At 40.8% G+C, this 24129-nt stretch overlaps 1 protein-coding gene across 2 annotated transcripts in view; it reads left to right on the top strand.

The window, feature by feature from the left end:
- Positions 1-10241: 10241 nt before the first annotated feature.
- Positions 10242-24129, top strand: part of STAU2 (staufen double-stranded RNA binding protein 2) — a 170380-nt gene continuing 156492 nt past the window's right edge. For both annotated transcript variants that reach the window (XM_066332364.1, XM_066332355.1), the window contains exon 1: positions 10242-10324. The gene's annotated coding sequence lies outside the window, so the exon portion shown is untranslated. The remainder of the gene's footprint in view (positions 10325-24129) is intronic.

Below are 24129 nucleotides of genomic sequence, written 5' to 3'. Positions count from 1 at the left end.
AGTTTGATAGGATCCTGAAGATTCTCTAAAAATCAGTGGCTGGTGGCATGGTGGTTTGGGTTTCTGTGGGTTTGGGCTTGTTTTTTTGGTGGTGGGATTTTTTGGGGTTTTTTTTGTAATTTTTTGTTTTGTTTGTTTTTGGTGTTGTTGTTGTTGTTGTTTTTGTTTGGTTTGGGGTTTTTTCAGAGGATATCAGTAATTGCACTTATCTATAATTCTAATGTTACGAAATTCTTCAAAACTGCCAAAGGGCAAATGCAATTCAACAATGGTCATGATGCAGCTGAAGGATCAAGGTCCTGTATGGCAACCAGTAGCAGTTTGTTGAAATGTGCTTTATTAAGGAAAAGAGAATGAGTAGCCCTCTCCATGAACTGAGGTAATGTCTCTTTTTGTCTTTGCAATAGTTCTACCAGAAACCCTAATAAACAACAAAGTAGATTTCTACTGTGCCTCACAAGAGATTTTGAAGTCTTGCAGGTGGAAAATAGACTGGGTACAGTAGTTTACTGTGTGTTTTGTAATTCTGAAAATTTCTTCTGTTAGCTTCCTTTCTTTAGTCTGTAGGAATACACTAAATCATACCTAGGCACTTATGTCTTCCTGGTTTCTTGGGTACTATTGGGAAATGCTGAATAGGAAAGCCTGAAATTCTTTTCCCTAAAAGCTTATCTGGATTATTGTTACACTCAGTTAAATACATAATCTATTTCTGTATGTTGCCCATCACCTACTTTGTAACATAGAGGGTTATTAAACTCATTTCTGTGCAACACTTTGAAAGTGAACATTATAAAGGGTTACTATTTGGATATTAGTATAAATCGTTATTTCATCCAGAAGGCAAGTTTCCTTACACTGGTAACTGACATGCACTATAGTAAAGCTTAGGTCTTCCTGAATGATTTCTGAAATGTAAATCCATCTGAACTTTTTATTCACTATTGGATGTACCTGGGTAAGTATAACAAGAATTGTCTTGTGCCAGTCAGCTCCGTCTGGAGCATCCCTGCACACCAAGTTTCATGTCTCAAGATTTTCTTTGGAATAAACCAAAGATCTGATTGGAAGATGTGTGGTGGTCTCTGCATGAGGTGATTCCATACTGTTTTGTGGTGAGATTGTTTTTTGTGTATTTCAAGGTAGCTATTAATGTACCAGTGCTTGATTTTGAAAAATGAGTCCTGTCACTACTGGGAGTTTCTCACATGGTAAAGCATTTACTTAATTCTTTCTTTCTTATATTTGCAAAGAGGCAAATGGCAGAATCTGGCCTCTGGAAAGGAATCCTCCTGCATGGTCTGCACCAGAATGCTGTGTCTCTCTGTCATAGAGTTTATTTTTTTTATTTGATCTCAATGGTAGTAACATGTGTAGGTACATACTATAGGTTTGTACTAATCTTGCTCAGGCTATGCATTAATTGAGTTTATTTTAGTGTATATCATCAATCTTTATATGTTTAACTTACTTTATCTAGTATCAAACACATTAATTGCAGCTTTTCATTTAAGAGAGGAAGATTTATGATGAGCATCAACATTTACATTTTCATTCTTTATGGGGTTTTTAAAGCAAAGGTACTGCATTAAAAATAATGTAGATAAAAGGAAGTGAGAACTTGATAGCTTTTGTCTGGATGTTAAAACTTATAACTTCTCACAAGGTACTCCTTTGAAATTTTGATTTTTAAATCTAAAGAGTTTTTGTTGTTGTTGACTTTGTTTTTCTTTTTTCTAATCACATTCTTGTAGTAACATTAAATTTATCTGATACAAATATAGGAATCAAAGGACACAACTAGTCCAAAGAATTCAACCAGTAGAAAGATGCTTCCCATTCTGCATAGTTTCCTTCCCATCCATCTCTGTTAAGTTACAGTGCTAACTACCTTTTATTGCAGGAGGGTGGAACAATTCTGCAAGAAGTTGAAAGGGACCTGTATGTCTACCATTTTGTAGAAGTAAAAAAACAAAACAAAACCAAAAAAAAAAAAAAAAACCCAAAAAAACACGCCCAAAAACAAAACAAAACAAAACCTTAAGGATTTATACAGTAAATTAAACCTGTATTAAACCAGTAATTTCTTAAACTTTTATTCTCTTGGAACAAGAACTACCTTAGACTTACATGAAGCCAGACTGCAAGAGCAGTAAAGAGAAATTGTCTGTACCCAGTATTCATACAGAAAAAAAAAAAGGTTCCCCCTCTCCAAGCCTCAGAAAAAGAAAGGTTCAGAAGTTACCAGTACTGGAAACATGACTCAGTATACGACATAAAGGGCTTATCGTGGTCAATAGGAACAGTAATAAAGCATTGCCTACATCTAAGTATAGAATCTCATGAATGGAAACACTAAAAGCAAGGGCAACTGGCAGCATTGTCACTCAAATGATGTTTATTTTTAGAAGATTACCAATGCTTCTAATCTGCTGTTGGGACTATCTCTTGCCAGCACACACAAGCTTCATTCTCAGTTTGCCCAATTTTTTAAGTGACAGCTCTTAGAGCAACAAGATTCCTGCTACTTTTAGGGGCTGTAACAAAGCACAGCTTCAAAACAGTGTAGTTTTGCAGTGTAACTGAGTGAGCAGCAGGCATTACATTAGCTGAAAATACAGAATCCAAGCATGTTACACCTACATCAAATGTAGCTGAAATCCTCAGTTTCACCCACAAGATACCCATTTCCAAGAGGCTTACTGTGCATGAAGTTTGCTGTGTATTATGCATGATATGACAACAAGCACTGTGACCTTGTCAGAGGACAGCAATGAACAAATGGTATAACAATGTATTTGAGTGAGACAAATCACATCAACATTAGATGAAGCTGGCTAAAAATGTTCACATCATTTTACAGTCCTGCCAAAATTAGGACCCTACCTCTTAGTAAGGTTTTTTTGAGTCTGATGTTAAAATTATAAATACTGGCTGTAATGAGGGACAAATACTGTTATGTAGATAAACTAATAAAAATAGCTGGACTAAATTCTATTGCTATATGAAGGTGTAATACAGTAGACAGAAAGATTTGCAGCAGTTCTGTCTTTTTAATTTTTTTTAATGGGCAGTCAATGTAACATTCTCCCATTAATGCTAAATGATAAAATAAAACTTTCCCACCTTATCCTCCATCACTAAATCATCAGTTTGCCATTATGTCCCAGCTATGCCAGAACAATGGGAGTTTGAGAGTTGTAGGAGCTCTAGGATATTTTGAGAATTGACACAAGTGCCTTAACTGGATATTTTGCTAAAATGTTGCCGTACAACGCATAATTGAGCCAGACCTTTCCCAGCCATCCAATAATTTACCAAAAGCAATAGTTTTGTGGTGGTTGAATGTTGCTCAATTTGACAATTTAGGCAAGAGTAAACCCTCATGTAATTTGAGAAGTTCAGTGTTCAGTTAATGAGAGAATAGGAACTAACTATTGCCTGGAACAATAAATAAAAATGCTTAAAAAGGCAAGGTCTGTGGCAGTTCTATACATCTCTGAATTTCCCTGAAAGTTTAGACAAGAACAGTGCCCACATGCCTTCATAGAAGTTAGGGACACATCCCCATGTCTGACAGTGTTTTGATTCTTCAAAGCCATATTAATGCAAAGCGATAACAAGTCACAGGGCACTGCATTTTTACAGACTGATTTGAAAATCTTAAGACAGTTTTATCAGTTTCCTTGCTACACTGTAAGTTCACTATGGAACCCAGTGTATTACTGATTAGAAAAATAAAATACTTAATTTTCACGTCCAACACTGGCCTTAACTTCAAGATATAAAAAGCCTAATCCCTGCTTTCTCTGGTATCCAGTCTGCTGCTTGTAAGGGTGGCAATAGGTATGATTAGATACATTGTATCACAAGCATGACTGCAAATAAGACTAGAAGGGACATGGATGTACCAACTGGTCACATTACTGCTGTCATTTCGGTTATGTTTGAAGTGTTGCTGTAATCTTTGCCTTCACTGAGAAGCACTAATGAGAATCCGAAGCATTTCAAGATGTGTGTGATCCTCTCATACAACACCATCAGTGGAAATAGCATCGTGTTTGGGCTTGGTGGAAGGTCTCTTGTGTAGTCAGAATGCTATCAGTAAAGCAAATCCCCCCAAAACCCTGGGCTTGTAAACAGGAATTTAATCTTACAGAATCTATTGCTTCCTTGGCCTGTAACTACACTTTGGCTTTCCCATACTTCTTTCCTGAACAAAGCCAGCGTAGCAATGCCTACTAAGGCAGAAATGGGCCATTTCTAAATGTCTGCATGCTTTGTAATGGAAAACCAATACACCATGATCTTCAGGTTACTAGTTATTTTTCTTGCTGATTTATCAAACTGTAGTTACCTTTGTCTTTATTATTGTAGTTATGAGATGTGAATCCCTGGCTGACCTGAATTATCCTGCTTTTCTTCTACCATTCTATGTGCTGTACTTTAAAGAAGTATCCAAATCTTGTTGGGTGCTTGTTGTCGCTGTTGTTTTGTGCAGTTTTTGTTTGTTTGCTTTTTGGTTTTGTTTAGTTTTTAAATCTGGAAAATACGTAAGATATTTGAGAAGTTTCCAATGATCATAATGGGTAATGAACTTGTATGAAGTATCTGTGCATATACATACACAAAGTTTATGCAGTAACTATACCTATTAACTAGATAGGCAGAAATATTCAACATCACATTTACTGTAGTTGTAAGAAGGTGAGGTGGCTGTACAGAAAGCTTTTACAGTATTTTGTGTCAAAAATGAATAGAAAATTATGGAAATGGCTGTCACAAATTAAATGTGCGAATTAAAGCTAGGGGCTTGGGGCTATCATTTGTGCAGTTTTGGATACATGAATTATGATAATGAGTGAAGTTTTCTGAATGTGCAGTATACTTCTAATACTTACTTAAAGTATTTTACCAGTATAATTTTAAAGTTTCCCTAGCATTATTTGAAGGGTAAGGCATTTATTTACACATGGCTTTACTGTTCCCAGCACTGATGTATGAAAGCAATGGCAGCAAGTTATTGCTGGGAAATACAATGCTACCTGCAAAGCAATCGAAATTTGGGGCAGTGGGTCAATTAATAAAGAAGCAGCCTTGATACCTTAATGACAGGAGACCTAGATGAAGGCTTGTAATTGCAAAATCAGCACATCTTTTTGGTTGGGTTCACTTTGTGTTTTAAAAAAAATTATACTTGTTAAAGGAGATGAAGACCTAGAAGTTTCTCAACGTCCTTGCACCAACGGTGATGGAATTCAATATATGCTGACACGTGCAAGTTCCAGGTCACTTAATTTAGATTCTTGAAGTGATTGTGTGATTCATCTGGTTTAGGGAACTCACATTTTAGACATGAATCATCAAAGACAGTGTGTTAGTGTGAGTTGCTAAAATTCATTGCTTATGAGTCCTTGTTGGAGCATAAAGAGTACATGCTTTTCATTACCTGAGAAAACTCTTCACAGTGTTTACTTGTAGTTTGTTTTGTCTTGGTTTGTTCATGCCTCTCATTCCATGTACTACCCAGTGATAAATTGGTTTAGTAATTTGTCTGTCATGCATTGTAGTTAAAATCTACTTTTATAGTCACAGTTCTGCACCTCTAATTGGGGAGAGCAGTGGTTGGACTAGACTTAGGTTCATTAATAATACTGGGGTTTAATCAAATATAAACCCAAACTCCTGGGTTTTGCTTTTAATGATTGGAAAAATATTTAAAAAATTAAGTGACCCATTCTTCTGGTACTAAGCTATTAGAGGCTTTTATTCAGCTGAATGACTGACTAATGCAAATAAAGCATTATTCACTTTTTATTGCTATTTTATGAGCACTCTATTAGCTTCATTATGCTTTCAACTTCAGTATCAAATATCATCCAAGTTCTTTAATAAATAAATAATACAGCTACAAAAAAAAACTCTATAAAACTCTGAAACAGAATTCTGGAAGAGGCTATAAAATATCCAGTCTTGGAAATTCTCAAAAGCAAACCAGGCAACCTGCTAACTTAAAAGTCAGATCCAGCTTTAAAGTTGGTCCTATTTTGAGGAGGCAGGGAAGGGTGGTGGAGCAGACCTTTAGAACTGTTTTCCAAACAGTTCTGCAAATCTCCTACTTCTTAAATACATCATTGGGCATTTTCTTTAGGGATTTATTTTTGGTTTGGTTTGGTTTGGTTTGTTACACCTAAGTGTATTGAGGGGTGGAAACTAATTTCTTGATGATTTCTTTTAAAACTACAATTCTTACACTAAAATATATTGGTAAAAATTAGACTTATGATTTTTTGCAAGTCAGTGTGAAAGTGCTGATTTATTTTTTTCTGAATCTGAGGTTAAAAATGACCAGGCCAAGTATCTTCAAGTGTCCTGCACTCTTGGGGAGGGTTTCCTCACCCAATATTTAGATTGTTTAAAGTCCTTGGCCCTCTAAAAGCCCTGAGTCACGTTGGTATAAAAAAACAGAGTCCTCAAGGTTTGTTTTCAGGTTTCTCGTGATGTTTATGATTTGATGTCTCAGAATTTTCTCCGCTCCCAGCCGAGGTCCAGACAGCAGCTGGGACACGAGGTGACTGCCCATGATGGGACATCCCCTTACATTTATACAGATAACTACGTGTCGGTTATTAACTATTTTGTACCTATGCCTAGTGCTCACACTAAAAGTGTCATTTCTACTTTGACTCAATCAACTCTAACTACTTTGTGCCATCACCACCCCAAAAGATGGAGGACAAGGAAGAAGGAGAAGTACATGAGGTACCACCCAAATTCCACCATCTTGTCCCCATTTACCTCTATTCTGTGAACCCTAAAACTACTGTATTTTGTATCTTCTACTGTGCTAAACTACTGTTTTCACATCCCAGTGGTTTGCAATTCCTTTGTGTTGGAAGCCTCTCCCATGGACTAAAATCAAACCTGGTGTTTTCCTGGGCTCTGTGCCAAGGTCTCCGAGCCCCCTGGACCGGCTCCACACTTCCCTGTCCAGGGCTCAAATTCTCTTCCTTGGGTCCCAGGTCATCCAAGGGGATGTCCTGGACTCCAACACTGCATTCATATACAGACAAAATAGAATAACTCTATCCTTTTCCCCACTTAGGTATTTATGCAGGCACTTAGGCATTAATGTGGCTTTTTGTTATTTTCAAACTGCCTACTGAATTAATCACTCCAATTAACAACTTGTATACTGAAATTGGGTTGTTGGGCAAGTCATGACACTCCTGTTATTTAATAATGGAGTCGAGTGAAACAAACTATGCATCTTGTTTTCAAAATCTGAGAAATTTTTAGGTTGTATTAAGCTGCTTTTACTGGAGGTACTGACTAGCCTTTATCCTGTGTCTCAGCAGTAGTAGGAAAAACACCCTGAAACAAGGGTGCAGTAAATCTAAAGAAGTAACTAGTAATGCAGTTTAGTTGTTCATATATGTAAAGCTCAAATCATATAGGAAACATATAAAAAGCAAAATACACCCATGGACTTATAATTATTATAAAATATATTAACTTTTGTTTTATAAAATATATATATATGCATGGTAAGTTTTGGGATAAAATCTGCTCTTCTGTATTGCATTTTCTTCTGGCTACATTCTCTTTGCACCACAAAATGTGTTCCAAGATACAAGACTTCTGAGTCGATACATATATCTCAAGATATGTATTTAAACTAACATTTTAGCCATTTAGTAATAGCAATGTTATAAAAATGTTAGGTATTGCAATAATAACACAGACTGGAGATTTTAGAGACTTGTTGGAATTACATCTGTCTATTGCAGAAAGTTCACAAAACCCCCCTCGTAATCTGGATGCATTTTTCTCTGGGTGCACGAATGCTAAGTATGTGCTATACTGTTGGTTTGCTCTTCAAACTACTAATAGTAAGTAAAGCACAAATGACATGACATAAAATTATGAAGAAAAAACCTAAGAACAAACAAATGAAAAAAATCCCACAAACTTCTGTGAATAGCACCAACATGATTCAGCATCTGAATGAATTTTACTCATGCAAAACTTTCTAATAGCCTAATGAAAAGGACTTGCATTATTATCAATTGCTACATTGTATCAGAAGACTACAAAAGAAATTGTATTATACTGTGTATTTCTGTCCTCAGTTTTTAAATTAAATTAAGGGGTAAGGAATCTCAGAATCAGAAAACAAAACAATGGAGGAATGAGAAGATTATACCACTGCTGAATACAGGGTATGTATAAAACTCTCATAGCAAACGCTGAGTTCCCAACATGTGTTCAAACAAGTTGTAAATGTCATATTAGTGTTCTCTTAGTATGAATAAAATCTTGCTATCACTTAGATACAGTGCAGCTCTGCCACTAGGTGTCATGATGTGTATTTGGTGTGTAAATTATCTACAATATGCAAGCTTACAACCAAAGTTCACCTGAGCTCTGTGCTTTTAGAGTGTTCCTCCACCATGCTTGGGAATCATGTCAGGTTACTTTTTTTTTTTTTTTTTTTTTTCTCTCTCTCAGCACTGATATGCCTCTTGGTATCAAGTAATAATTTTTTTAAATCTCATATAATACCAGATACTGCAGGCAATACGAGCTCTAGATTCATTCTGATCCTGACTTATATGGTTCATTTTTTTTTTCTTTTTAATTACGTCTGCTATGACTAATGTTCTAACTTTCATACTTATTATTAGAACTTAGTTGTGCAGCAAAAATATATAGATCTTTGCACTCTCAAAAAAATTAGTTTTATTTCTGAGCCTGAGGAATTTTGTTACTGCGCTCTTGCAAATCAGGTAGGCAGATGATTGCTTCAGGTTCTGATGCTTCTACCTGTCTTTTGCATAGATTTAAAAATTCTTGGTTTATTTTACATGAGCCAATCAAGAAAATAGATTTTTACAAAATAAGTTAGATTGTGGATTAAATTCAGAAATCTTTTATTAATGAACAATAAACTTTTGAGTACTTTGAGATAAAGATTTGAATGTTATCTTTTTCATGCTAAAGATGGTCAGATTTTTTATTTCTCCCCCTTTTATTCGTCTATTAATTTCTAATTTAAAGGAAGAAACACTTTAGCCTTTAATTTTAATTTTACATAAGCTTTTTTTGTTTGTTTCTTTTTTTATTTTTATTTTTTTCTGTCTAGTTCTGCCTTCTGTAAGGGATGTGCAAACCTGAAACATGTCAACAAGATAAGTATCTTTATGGTGACGATACCAAAGACGGTTTAGTTTGGTTGGAAAGGCACAGAAACAGCAATTTATCCCAGGGCTTTTTGTAGCTGAGCCCTGACACTGTGTAAGGAGGGAAGGGTTTGCGCCCACCTGCGGAAGGAGGAGGTTTCAGTGATGCACCGTGGAACCTCCATGGCTGAATCTCTACAGCTGCACTCCCTGGCCCTCGTTCCTCCAACCTTCCTCCAGGCAGCGAACAGCAACTGCATCACTTATCTCCCCTAATTCTAGACAGAAGAAAATTGTAACATCAATCATGTTCATGAATTTTTAGCTTTCCCTGAAAACAGCTCTCTCGGAGGGGAAAGGTGAGAGGGGAAGCACGGTGAAGAGTTAGTGGTCCAAGCTAGAGTGAGATGAGTAACACCAGACAGGGGAAAGAAAATCAGCCCTTTTCTCTAGTGTGCTATGGTGGCTGCCTCCTTCTCCCTGCATTTCTGCCAGCCCTTATTTTCTTTTTCCTTGCCTGAAGTCTCGCCGCCCGCAGCCCGCTCTCTCCAGGCGCCCAGGGAGCGGTGCAGACAGCGGCGCTCGGGAGCGGCCGGGAGGGGGCAGAGCACACGCGCCAGGCCGGTCTCAGCCCCACTCACGGGCCGGCACAGCACCATCGCCGCTGCTCTTCGCGCTCTCCGGGCCGGGGCTTCCTCCTCCGCGGTGCCGAGGCCTCGCCTTGTGGCGAAGGCCGGCCCCGGCCCGGCGGGGGAAGGCGAGCGCCGGGCGCCGGGGCCGGGGGCGGGCGGAGGGCGCAGGGGCCCGCGCCGCCGCTGGGGGCGCTGCCGCCGCCGGGCCGGGGCCGGGCCGCGGACGGGGCCATTCTGGCGGCGGGCGCGGGGGGAGCGCGGCGCCGGCAGCGCTCGGGGAGCGCCCCGGGGGCGGCGGGCGCGGCGGGGGCGGCGGCCGGGGGGGGCGGAGGGGAGCCGCGGGGGGCGACGCCCGGCGCGGGGGCGGCGGGGCGGGGCGGAGGCGCCGGCGGGAGGGCGGGGGGGGGGGCGCAGTGGTTGGGGCCGGCGGCGGCCGCCGCGGCGGCGGGGTCAGTTCTCTTTAGTGTTTGCCGATGTTGGAGGCGTCTCCAAAGTGTCCCCGGGAAGCAGGTAACCGGGAGGGAGGGAAGGGGGCGGCTTCGGCCGCGATGTACTAGTCTCCGTCCTGGCTTCCCGCTCCTCCCGCCGCCACCGTGGCTCCCGGGCGAGGGCAGCGCCGGCCCCCCGGCGTCCCCCGCCTCCCCGGGGCCGTGCGGGCGCTGCTGCGCCACGGCGCTGCCGGCCCGCTCCGCTCCGCTCCGCTCCGGCGGGGGGCGGCGGCGCCGACCCCGCCATCCGCCCCGGGGCCCCCGGCCGCCGCCGGCCGCCCGCCCGGCGAGGGGCGCAGGAGGCGGGCGGCGGCACAGGTGGGCAGCGCTGCCGCCCCCGGGGGCCGCGGGAAGCCCCCTCTGGACCCCCTCCGCAGCTCCCCGCAGACGGGTCCGGCTGCCGGCGGCGGTCGCTGCGCCAAGGCCGGGCCGCGGCCGGGCCGTGCGGCGGGGCCGAGCTCGGCTCGGGCCTGCCTGCCCCGGTCCCCGGGAAGGAGTTCTGTCCGACCCGAACTTGCTCCTCGTCCCGTGTCCCGCCCGGCCCTGTGGCGGTGCGCGGCCTGGGGGGCGCACAGCGGCCGCTCCGCCGCCGGCGGGGCTCGGGGCGCCCGGCGCTGCTCGCCGGTCAGCGGCGCGGACCTCACAGCTCAGCCGCCGGGTTGCTAGTACGTGTGTGTTAGTCAGCCCTCACCGAGCACGTCTTGTGCTGCCCCCAAACTTCGGACAGGGCCCCAAACTTTGCCATCAGTGCTGGGCTCTCCCACTCCCAAAATGGATGTCGGCATCTCTTCCAGCGATGGGCAGCGGAGCCGTTTACCGGCCTTCGCCCAGCACGAGGGTTTGGGGGCCGTCGTTGAGGTGGGACCCAGAGAGACACTGCTGTAAAGTTGCCTAGTCCAGGCTACTCATGGGCTGGCTGGCATTTTCCCCGTGTTCAGGTGTCTGGTGGGAAAAAGTTCATCTTGGTTGCAGCCAGGCCTGGAAGTCACAGCCATGCCCTCCTGGGGAAGTGTGGGCTGCTTGGGCTTAGCTGCGAGGGAATCCTGCAGCAAAGCTGGTTGCCTTGTAGTGCTCATGGTCCCACCTGACAAGTCAGTGATACCCAAGCAGAAAATTTCCCTGAAGTGTATCTGGCTGGTGTTGCCTTACAGCCAGCAAGCTGTTTCTGTGAATACTAAGACGTAAGCTTCTCAAGCCATGTTTGGAACGCTCCCAGTGCAACTACCGTGGTACTTAAAAAAAAAGTTTCTGCTGTACAAAAGAGTAGATAAAGTGCTGCTGTTGTAGCAAACCTCTGTGTGCAGTACTGTCTTGAACAGTACTGAGGGATGTGTGTGAGTGACTTCAGTGTTTCAAGGCACAAGGAAGGCTGTTTGTTCTGCCATGGCTCGGGGTACTTGAACTATGCTTCTGCCAGGGAGCATACATTGCTGTATCTCACACTTACCAGTGGTGTCCAGCTGCACAGGAGTAAGGTGTTCCTAGGTTGTGTGGTAATTCCAGGTTAGCAGTCCACACCAGTGAAGTAATATTAATGCATTTAAACCATTTGCTAACTACAAGGAGGTTCTATATTGGCATTGTTGTGACATTGCTGCTTCTATAAACAGTGCCAGACTGACAGATTTCTGAATGAAATTTTTTTTTTTTTTTTAGAAAGTCAGCAGCAGTTTAAGATTTCCAGTACTGATTTCCAGCTGCTGAACCTTGGCTTTGACCTAGAAAAACTCAGAGAGAGAGATAGAGATTTCTGCTCCTGCCAGTCTTTGTGAAGATTCCTATTGCTGCCCGCTAGGAACAGGATTGAGGCTGCCTGCTTGTTTGTAGTTTCTGGGGGGAAGGGACAGTTCAGATTTTCTTTTCTTTGCAGACAACTTTTCAGCTATGTTGTTCGGCTTGAGTTCTGCTCAGGCTGCTCAGACTGGAGGCCAAAGTCTTTATGTATCTTTTTGCTAGCTCAACCTGCCTTGCTTCCCAAGAATTACATCAAAATAATAATAAAGTTGACTAATCTAAAATTGTGATTTAAGATAGTAAATTGTAAAGAAACTTTCTAGTTTTACTTGCCGAAGAACCTGATCAGAAGTGTTTTAATGATTGGACTAAGTTTAAGTAATTATTTAACACCATCAGCCTTTTCTTTGGGGGCAAAGGTTTGATTTTCCTCCACAGCTTTGTAAACTTCACTCTGACTTGGGTTTACATTGGTGTGAATGTGGGAAGTGAATAGGATACTATGTGTTTTATTTGCGAAGTGTAGTGACAAATGACCTTGGGAAGGTTAGGCAACCAGCCATAGTGAAGCAGATCCTCTCATTCCAAGACTGGGTCTCTAGCCATTAGGAAAGGTGCACCTGTCATGCTCTATCTAGACAGTTTGTTTTGACCTAACCCAAAATACGTGGCTATGGATTTGTTAGTCTTTGAAAACACTGAAAAACTCCCATCAGTTATGTCCAGTTCTTCACCCCAAAATACATCTTCTTTATTCAATTGGAGAGCTGGCCTTATAAAGGAAGTGTTGTAGTGCCATTTTTGGGCATATATTTGGTAGATATCGGCACAGATATTTTTTTTCTGATTGGAGTATTGGAATGCGAAGTATCTATTTTCTCATGCTGATATCACTGATGTGGTGGTGAAGGACCTAACACTTCATTTTTTCGGGATAACTGAGACAACATAATTTCTGTTAATGAGCCACCAGAGCTTCACTTTTCCTTCTGCTGCTTACATTTATTTCCTATCACCAATGTCAAAATCTTTAGGAAAAGAGCCCTGTCTTTTGCCAGAACCTATTATTTTGCATTTCTAATCTTTGGATCATACATAGCCAGTATTTTTCACAATAGTTCGTGAATTCTCTCTCCTCTGAAAAGAAAAAGAGAAAGAAAGACAGGAGGTTCCATGTAGTTGAGGGGCTTAAAGAGCACAAGGAGTCCTGTGGAGACAGGTTAAGGAATTGGGCTGGCAGTTTTGCTCAGGGAGGAAAGGATGTAGTAAATGAGGAGGAATGGAATTGGTGGGAGTGCATGACAAACTCTGTGAAAAGAGGAAATGGAACCTATGTGTAGTGTAGTTAACACACATATATAATTAATATATATATATTAAAAGTCAAAGGCTCTGCATTTAGAGGGTCTGCTCATTGTCAGCACTGAGTCACAACCGCCATTATCCAAAGTGTGTTTGCATTAAAAGATCAAGAGTTCAGTAAGAATCTGAGAGATGTATTTTCAGGCATTGTTCTGGAAAATATTTAGAATAAAAAAATTGCATGTCACAACTCCTAATGTAAAAATGAATTTTGAAAAGCCATCTGTGGTAGTGTAACACTAAAGTAACATCTATGTCTGTAGCTGCTAAAGTTTGTTCATACTTCATCTCAAGAGCAAGTGGTTTTGTGGTTCAGGTTTTGTTTTGTGTATCTTTTTTGTTAAACTGGTAGTTTTTGGAGTGTTTCCCAGTAATGAAATGTGCCATACTGTGTCATACTCCCTCTTTGCATTTGCTTTAGTCAATTATTCATCTACACAATACATCACTAGAATGTTACATATTATTTCTATTTAACCAAATAAAATCAAATTATGAAATTTCAAAATTTCCTGGTAAATAGCACTTTTTTCATATTTAATTACTAATACTGTGACTCTACTATGCTTCTGTATCCCCATAATATTCTAATTTAGTCATCAATAAAATAAAGGGAGGGGTCACTTTTAAGACTGGTTGGAACTCAGGCTTCGAGCTCAGATCCCTGTTGGTGTTTGGGAAGGTCCCTGGTTATAACCAGCAGAGCCAATTATTATTTCAAGCACGGGTTAACCTCCTATTCTTAGATTTTGGAAGAAATTAGCTTACTAAGATTTTTACCATAGTAGCACATGCTCACTTGAAGGGTATATTTACACTCTCATCTCCTGAAAACTTCCAAAGGATCACAGTGGTCCCACTTCAGTTCCAGTGCTTGCCAGCTTTGAGGAGGCTGTTTTGCCTCCAGGCTAAAGGAAACGCTTTTGAGTGTAGGAGACCAGATTTTCTTGGCAAGTTTCTTGCAGTGAAAATGGTCACCTGTTGGATCAAGGAAAGAGATGAGTAACCTAATTTTTATTGCTATTGCTTAGTCTTAGTTTCTTTTTTTTTTTGGCACCTATTAGGTATTTATGGTTCCGAGTTTCTCCTACAATGGCCCCAGTTTAAAAAAGCAGTGTTATATGAATATATGGAAATATCCGTATACTAAATGTGCATATTGATATCAATAAGTGGAATCGTCTGGATAAATAACTGTCTGCAAGTGATAGAGAACTTCTACCATGTCACCCAGATGACACATCCATAAAACTGATACATTTCGAAGGATGAAATCAAGATAATGTTGTTCCCAAGGTGGAGATGTAGATTTGGTAGAGGGCAATGTTGGGTCACTTAGAAGCATCCCCAGTTGTTCTGATACAAACAAAATAATAATGAACTAACACTCTGTAGCTTTGGCTTTGTTAGACAAGGTAAAAAAAAGAAACAATCTAAAATTTAATGTTAACTGTTTGTTTGTTTTGCTTTCCCCCCTTCTGCTGGTCTTTCTTCAGTCCCAGATACCATGTTGGTTTTTAGTCTCCAGGCTGTGGAAATATTTTCTCTGCTTTTTGTTTCAGGCTTGGGTCTCTGATAGTATTTAAACTTGCCTGCTTTGAATCGTGTTTCTTCTGTGATGGCAATGTCCATTCTGGGGGGCATTTTGTTTAAGAGTATATACCCAAGAGACATTCCTTTTGTACCTGTTTAGGGCCTGGGAATTGTAATGAATGACTCAAGAGGGATTTTCTTGAAAACCCTTCTGACCCTCTGAGAATTCAGTGCAAGACACTTACTAGTCTTGTGTTAAATGAGTGTCCAGCTTCTGCATGGCAGCTAACGCTGTCTCATCTTTGTGAAAGGGAATGAGAAGCTTGTCCTGGATCAGGAGTCAGTTAAAGCTCTCCCTGGTTTTTCAGAGGCATCTCTCAACATTCTCTCTTGGGTTAGCTATGGGGTTTGACCTCCTCAGAAGGGAGTGTGGCCCACATCATCTTTTCTTCTCCCTTTTTCAACTGGCCAATTTTTATTACTTAGAGCCTTTTGCAAGTAAAAACTTACTGAAGATGCCAGGACTGAATCAGTTTTACACAGATTTGATGGAGTTGCCATTCATGAGGACATTCTGGATCTGGACTTCCAGGCAACTATAAGTATTTGCCAAGTCCCATGAAAAGAATTTAATATTTAATTAAATTCTTCAGCTGTTACACTACAAGGTTCTTCTGAAACTGGTCATTCCACAAATTACTGTCAGCGGCAGTTCACCAGAGGAGGTGGCTTTGGAGGCCTTTTCTCTTTCCAGGGTGCCTGTAAAGCTTTATCTCCTCCTCTGGTTCTCCTCAAATCTCACTGCAGTCAGAGCCCTTTGATACTTTGTAACACTCACAGGTTACAGTAGGCATAAGAGCAAGCAGCTGCTGTAGCTGATGAAACTTAAGTTATTAAGTGTATTTAAAGTATTTTAAAAGAAATGTAAACATCAGCTTGCCCATTCTGGATTTGAAATTCTTTTTTTTCTTGGACACAGGAGTGATTTGAATATTTTCAAGGTTTTTAAACCAATCCTGTGCTCACTAGGAATTTTGACATTAACAGCAAAAAGAAGTGATTTTTACTTGCTGTTATTGCAAGTACTGTTACTGTTTACCTTTGCTCAGGTATCCCATCGCTTACAGAAGCATGGGAGACATAGGTACTGTCAGACATACACCTGACATAGCCCCAAGATAGGACAGGACAGAGCACTGCAGGTGAACAAGGTTAGCTGAGGCAGTTCTACTTCCAGGGCCTGCTTTCTTTTTTGAATGTGGTGTATTTGCTGTTGTGCAGCAGGTCTGCTGGATTGCAGATCTGCTCCACAGCTCTGGGGTCAACACTTCTACCTAAGTTTCTGCTATGTGTCATTGCAACTAGACAGACTTTGGATGATCCTTGGGCTAGGAGCACTACCCTTTGTTAACAAGAAACATCCATTTTTTTCAGGGGGTTAGACTGTATTAGGCCTAATGTTTGTAGCCTAATAGTACATGTTCTTTTGGAGGCCCTAGAAAATGGGGTCCTGTTTCCTTTTTGAAGTACTCTCTTAAATTTGATTTTGGTATGGAAGGTAAAGAGCAGGAGTCTTAGTAATGAACAGAAGTGTAAGCTCTCTGCAAGCTGGAAAGTAAGTTTGTTCTTCTACACTGGTTTAGGGTGGTTCCAGAGTCAGAAAAGCTAACTTTACCCTGCTGAGTCTAATGGCCCTGGAGTCCTGAAAGTACAGCAAGTGGCAAGAACGACATTCCTTTGAAGGGCAGCTCAGAGTGTGATCCACCCATCCGTCCTCTAGGTGGTTGTGAGCCTGTGATGTTACAGCATTCCCATTCCTAATAAATGCAAACTTCTTTTTTCCTTTTGCTCAATTCCAGGTACTCTTTCCTAGTATTTTGAGTCATTTCATGATACTAGTGCATCAGTTTGCACTTTAAGCTGGAGTTATCCTTTGTTTTACTTGTGACTTTATCTGCTAAAAATACTTGAGACAATTCCAAATTTTAATTTGGTTTGTTTACATTTTTTTCCTGTAGTAGTTATGCTTGTAACTTCCTTTGGTCTGAGGAAACAAGTTATTCTGAATCATTAGCTGTATAGATGAAGATTTTATGTATTTTATGACATATCCTACTTAGTGTTCCTAAACACTACTACATAAATTGGAGGAAAAAGCCTGGTTTTGTTATGCTGGTTCTGTGCCCTCACAGTGTGCTCAATTTAAAACAAGTGTCTTTTTATTAGCACTCTTCCTTTCTGTTGTTTGTTGTTACTTTAGTGTCCTCCTTGCTGATTCAACTCCAGAAATAACCTTTTGCCATCCTGCCAGTTGTGTGTAGCCTCTGTGCTGCAGCTGAATTTGTGGCAGGTTTTTAGTGTTCAGCTAATGTTTAACATTGATCCTGGCCTTGCCCACAAACACAGCATCTTTAAACTTAATTTTCTTCAGTTGAAAACTTAGATTTTGTGCTTATTTTCAGTCAGATCACTTGGTAGGCCCTATCCAATACTCAGGAATTATTTTACCTTTATTCATTGACTGAGGAGGGCTGCACTTAAAAGAAAAGAGGGAAGAAGCTCTGTCAAATCAATGCAGAACTCCTGTTCTCACAGGTATTCTGAGACAGAGCACACCCCAATCCTGTCCCCCAGTCAGCAGAGAGCTAGTCTCTGTATGAACTGTATGTCAACATCATCTTATTATCTTATAGCAATTCAAAAACTGCCTGTGGAAGAGTTGAGACAAGGGGAAACTCCAGGAATGTTTCAGGAACAGAAGGTTGCAATTTGACCCCAGCTGTTTTTGGGTGCTGCAACTTCCTGGAAACTGTATGGGACTTCAGCGTGGGCATTGATCACTTTAGCTGTCAAATACAGTGTTCTTGTTTATAAATACACTCATGGAGAACAAAAAAAGGCACACAAACCAGCCTTTTATCTAATTCTAACAACAGAGTGTAGCACCTGTTGCTTTGTCCACTGAAACCACCTTCTCTGAGGATCTTGTAGCTGTCAATTATAGCCAGCTGACTACACTATGAGGAGGGCTGGTAGCAGGAGCTGTAACTTCATTTCAAAGAAAAAGGCATGTTTCTGCTACTTTACCAAAATTGCTACTTCAAATTATATGACAAGTAGTTTGTCATAGGCAGTTAAGGAAAACTGAAATGATTTTTCTGAATTCCATTAATAAAATGCAATTTCTAGTTAGGGATTGAAGTCAAGAGGTAATTTTTGCCTGCTTCAGAACAAAATAACAGTTGGAGGGACATTTTACTCAAATTATGTTGTAATTTAAAATCAGTCAAAGTTTATTGGAGATTTTAGGAATGTAACTACTACTTGCTAGCACAAATTGGGGAAAAAAGTGCAGCTTTTAGAAATATATAGGAGAGAAATTTCAAAATACTAATTAAATCAGAAACTAGGTTCTTGGAAGCACCTCAGATTAGACTCCAATATCACAAATAAGGAACTAATTACAGCTTTGATGCAAACAAGTGTGTAGCCTCAGTGTGTCAAGTTTGAGTCATGTTTTTTTCGTTTACTTAATCCCCTTCTCCACTTTTAAGCTGATGATTGATTGCTAAACTAGTGGCTTAGGCTACGCTTCTATTCAGCTATTTTTCTTAAGGACAGCTGAAGAAAACTGAAGAAAAACTAACTCGTTTTTGTTTAACATAGTGCAAATATGAGTTATATTTATCTGGAGTGAGATGGTTTGATGACCACTTAATCTTTTAAAAAATGTTACAGATGTGACTATGTACCACAGAGTGTCTGGTGGAGATACAAGTTTCCGGTTTACAAGAAGTCTTAAGTAGTTTGTAGTCATGCTAAAGGAGAGGGGGGAAGAGTTACAATACTGGACAGCCAGCTCTTGGGTTAGTGATTGCTGTCAGGTGCAGTAAGCAAATACAAAAAGGATATTACTTCTAATAGTGGGTAGTGTCTGTGTCATGCCTCTGACCTATAAGGCATTATAGCCACCTATAAGCTAGTTTTTGGGATCTACCTCAAACCATGATGAGTTTTGGGTGAGGAAGGTCTTCTACAAAGAAGGCTCTGATGATCATCTTGCTTTTTCATTGAGTTTCCCATTTTCTTCACTATAATAATTCAGGGTGTCTAGGCTGGATGAAACTGATGGCTTTGTCTGAAGCAATATTCTGTCTGGATGGTTCAGAGTCTTTTCTGAGCTTAAAATTTGTGGTACTGTGAGAACTGGGTTAGCTTGTACTGGCTGTTGGAAATTTCCCTGGCTTTTATACCATCTTCTCTGTTTTCTGGACAGGAACAATAAATTGAGAGAGACTTTCTGATGAGATTATCTTAATGTAGCAAACATTTATATAAACCAGACTGACTTTCCCCCTTGGGCTTTGGGTTATAAACAGGTTGAAATGTTTTGAGATGCCAAACTGTCTCAGTTTCTGATGCAAAAGATTGGTTTTCTTCATCTTTTAGTTTTCTTCTGGCATTGAAATCTTCAAGTTGATAATCTGATTGCTATTCTGTATTAAAATGGTAAGGCACATCAATCTTCTTTTCCCATAATTTTTCTAGATGAATATTAGTAAAGTTTCTCTACTTACAGCTTCTGTCATGTCTGTCTGTGAAGTCTTTACTTGAGTCTTTGAGTGGTATATGCAGGACCTGACTGATTTCTTTGATATAATAGAAAATTAACCATATGTACAGTCTGGGCTTGTTAGTTTTTACTGTACGCAGTAAGATGCACTGTGGCCTGAGTTGCTCTTTTCTCAGCTTTTTCATGTCAGCCTCGCTGTTGCCAGGGAAGCAAGGGAAGAGTTGCATTCCTCCCTGTCAGTGTGCTCTACTTTCTGTTAAGTTTCTCTTGTTACAAGTTTTTAGACTCTTGCTCATGAAAACGTGCACAATTGCAATCAGTGCCCTAACCCCTACATTTTCTGTCATTCCCTACGAAAAGACATGTCTCTGCAAGGGAGTTTATTTACTTCTGTAGTTGTGTCTGTTAGTTTTAGTAACATCCATGATCACTTACTTGTTGAAGACAACTTTGGCCGTAGACTTTGGGTAGGATTCAGTTGCCTGTATTTTGGCATCTTGTGCAGTTTGAGACACTAAGTTACCCTGTCTGCTTCTCAGCTGCCACTCAGCTGTGTGGTTACCTAATCCTAAATTAGAAGCCTACTTGTTGATCACCTTGAATAACTCCCTGGGTCTGCTGGCTATACTGACGACTGGTGTAATACATTTCTTTAAATACACGCATTATTGCCATTTCATTGCCCCTTCATGTCGGGTTTCTCTGAACTGCCTGCCTCATGCAGTGTCAGATGTGGCATGAGTCTTCAGAGAGAATGTCTGCTCCTGAAGCAGCAGCTGATGGAATAGGCAGGTATCTAAATGTGGTATCTCAGGACATCTCAGCTGGCATTGTATATTGGGTCTTTAAAAGACTGCAGTGGGTTGACCCTGGCCAGATGCCAGGCACCCACCAAAGCCACTCTCTCACTGTCCTCCATAGCTGGACAGGGGAGAGCAAATATAATGAAAGGTTCATGGGTTGAGATAAGGACCAAGAGAAATCACTCACCAAATACCATCACAGGCAAAACAGGCTCAATTTGGACATCCTAGCTGAATTTATTACTAGCAAGATCAGAGCAGGATAATGAGAAGAGAAATAAAACCTTAAAAACACCTTCCTCCTAGCCCTCCCTCCTTGCCAGCTCTATGTCCTCCTCCAGCAGCAGAGGGAGACAGGGAATGGGAGTTACAGTCAATTTGTCCTCTGCTTTTCTCCTGCTGCTCTGGAAGAGGAGTCCTTTCCCTGCTGCACCGTGGGGTCCCTCCCACAGGACACAGTTCTCCATATGCTTCTCCAACGTGAGTCCATCCTGTGGGCAGCAGTCCATCCCAAACTGCTGCAGCATGGGTCGCTGTTCCATGAAGTGCAGTCCTTCAAGGACAGGCTGCTCCAGTACAGGAGCAGGACTCCTCTCTGTACAGGTCTCCCATGGGCTCACAGCCTTCTCTCAGTGTGCATGGGGAGGCATCAGGCTCCTCCACAGGCTGCAGGCAGATCTCTACATCCCCATGGATCTCCATCAGCTGCAGGGGCACAGCTGTTTCACCATGGCCATCACCATGGGCTGCAGAGGACTCCCAGCTCTGGTGCCTGGAGCACCTCCAGTCCCTCCTTCTGCACTGCCCTTGGTGTCTGCAGAGTTGTTCCTCTCACATATTCCTGCCCCACTCTTCTCTGCCTGCAGTTACAACTGCACAAGGACAACTTTTTCTTAAATATGTTGGAGGCATTACCACCATTCCTAATTGGCCCAGCCTGGACCAGCAGCATGTCTGTTTTTGGAGCTGCCAGGGGTTGGCTCTGTCCAGGGGTTTGACATGGAAGGTTTTTGGAGGTTGTCACAGGAGCCACCCCTGTAACCCCCTCTGCTAAAGCTTGGTCATGCAAACGCTCTGGTAAACCATGGTAATCCCATGCTATATTTTGTTTGACTCCAGTGACAATTTAGACACCTTGCTTGTATTTGTAAACCTGAATTATAGATGTCTTTAATCCTTATCTGAGTCTTCACGTCTCACTGTACAGCAGTGCCATATGGTATGGGTGACTGTGCTGGTGTGAGAGGTACTGTGTACATAGATGGCTTTGTAGATCACCATTTTTTCATATTAGTTAATTGAATTTTGCTGTACTGGTTTAAGCAATTTGCTACATTCTAAATGTTTGCGTATTATGTTTACTCTGTGACATATTCTGTGTATTTCAAGTTGTATAAATCCAATCTTCATTGCAGGGAATGACTTCTGTTCTTGCCCTGTTGCTAACACATCATAATTAAATGGCAGCAAAAGTCCCCATGTTTGGCCATTTTGCTGATTGAGAAAATCTTTAGCCTTTGATTCCATAATTGTCTGCCTTATTTTTTTTTTTTTTTTTTTTTTTTTTACTTTTCTTTTCAAATTTACATTTTAAAGTGAGTTGTTAAATAAGGATTGAATCAGTGACAGATAATATGTACTCCCACTTAATGTGATTCTGTAATAATGATGATGTGGTCATTGATTTAGAGACTTGCATGCTTTTTGTAGCAAATTGGATCAACATCTTATTGGAAGTTCGGGAACAGATATGGTTTCATGATGAAATAAGTGTGCAAGATGAAGCAGTTTCTACCTCAGTTTTCTGAGTTTTAAGTTTTTTTATATTGTTTTAATGTACCTGTTCTGTGTAGTAATTCAAAAGGGAGGTTGGGTTGACTGCTGTTTGAAGAAGTGGTTGAAAAATAGGACTGCAGATTTTTAGTTTGTTTCCTATTTGATTTTTTTCTTCCAAAAATACCTTCCTTCCTTTCCTCAGGAAGGTTCCTTCTGATTGTACGTGGGAGTTGGCAAAGGATAGTCCTCCGTGGATGATAATATCCGAAAGTGTGATGTGATTCCATGTTGTGGCCAAGTGTTCCCTGCAGCTGCTTGGTCCTTCCTTGCCTTCCTGGCACTTTATCTACAGTCCTTTTCTGCTCCAGTCCAAGAGCAGAAAAACCAAATTGTAAGAAACTGTAGTATTTAGTCTTCAGTGACTGGGTTTAACACTGAGCAAGGAGGGAAACTTTTTTGTAAGCCTTGCAGCTCCTTAAATTTTGAGTATTAGTCCCTAATATTCTGTGTCTTTTCCTTTGCTTTTAAAATATCTTACCAAAACAATGAAATTAAAGTTGGTGATTTCTCCCCTACCCATCTTACAATTCTGCAAAGTAAAATGCTTTTAAAGCATCACTTCACTTGCTGACATGTATTACTTGGCTGTTAATTAGCGGGTAGCTATGTTCATATATCCATTGAAACTAAGATTCTCTACTGCAAGGCACAGTGAAAAAAGAAACCAGGCCACAGGTTTCTGAAGATGTGATCATCGGGAATGAGATCACAGGCTTTGTGAGGGACAGTGTGAAGGAGATGAACTTCAGTGTATGGCTTGACAGCAAAGCTAAGCTGATTAGAAGAGTTGAAATGGCTAATTCCTTGTACCCACTCCAGGTCAGGAGTTTGTGGCTCTCCTTGTACAGACCAGATGCTCCTCTGATCTTTCTCCTTACCTGCCACTTGAACTGGTCCAGTGAGGTGGACAGAAAGTGTTGGCTTTTTGCTGCAGGGAAGAGAGGACATGGGATTGTCCCTTGCTGTGGCTGCAAGTCATTAGATCAGTTTGGCTGTTGGCAAACCACTCCTCATAAGGTGGAAAGCTATGAAATTGATGGAGGAGCAAATGGGAAGAACAAACGGGGGGATCGGGAGTAATACAGAAAAATATATATGTTTTAAAAAACAGAGAAACCCCATGCAATTTCATACCTAATGTTTTAAATTTTACTATTTAAAATGTAAAAAGAAGATCAATTTTGCTAATAAGTGTGGATAGTCATCTGCTGATTGTTGCTTTAAGTCATACTCTTGTTAAACTGCTACTGTGTGGCCATTTCATTATTTGGTTTTAGAAGACAAAAGTTCTAATTAAGGTGCTCTGAAGGTAATGCAGAGCTGAGTGTTTTTGGTCAACCCCAAATAGCTGCTAGATATTAAAAGAAATTACAATAAAAAGAAATTACATAAAGCTTAGAATGTGTTTAGTACTTTGTATAATAATGTCCACAAATGTATCGATATTTGCTGTAAATGTGAGAAATGGCACACCAGAAATACGTTTTACCTTTAAGCAGTTTTGCATGCTTTTGTGTAACTGAACAAATGAATTAATATCAGGAAAATAGAAGGAGAACAGAGCATTGAATGGAATTTTAAAGCTAAAACTAAAACTAAACCCTTCTTAGTTAGGAAGTTTTTAACTATTAGAGTTCTGTCATTTGGGACTTTCATAGAAGAATCACATTAACAAGCTTCTAGCCAAAATGGGGATTGGTCTGAAAAAAACCCTCGAGATGCTTGCTGCCTGCTTAGACACTTCCTCCAGTCTATCAGATTGCTGTTCTTGTACCTTTCAATGTTTTCATTAATGATGTGGATGAAACAGTATATTTATTAAATTTGTAGATGGTATAAAGCAGGCTTTAGAGAAAGTTTGCAAACATTTTTGAATTAGAATTAAAGTTTGATGTGGTCTTGAAAAAGAAATTATTGTCTTTTTCCTTTTTTTTTTTCTGTTTTGTTGGGTTTTTTTAATAAGAAAACTCAAGGAAGACAAGAATC

This window comes from Sylvia atricapilla, chromosome 1 (genome assembly GCF_009819655.1).
Source record: "Sylvia atricapilla isolate bSylAtr1 chromosome 1, bSylAtr1.pri, whole genome shotgun sequence".
In the NCBI taxonomy this organism is placed as follows: Eukaryota; Metazoa; Chordata; class Aves; order Passeriformes; family Sylviidae; genus Sylvia; species Sylvia atricapilla.
This window is presented reverse-complemented; position numbering and strand designations above follow the sequence as displayed.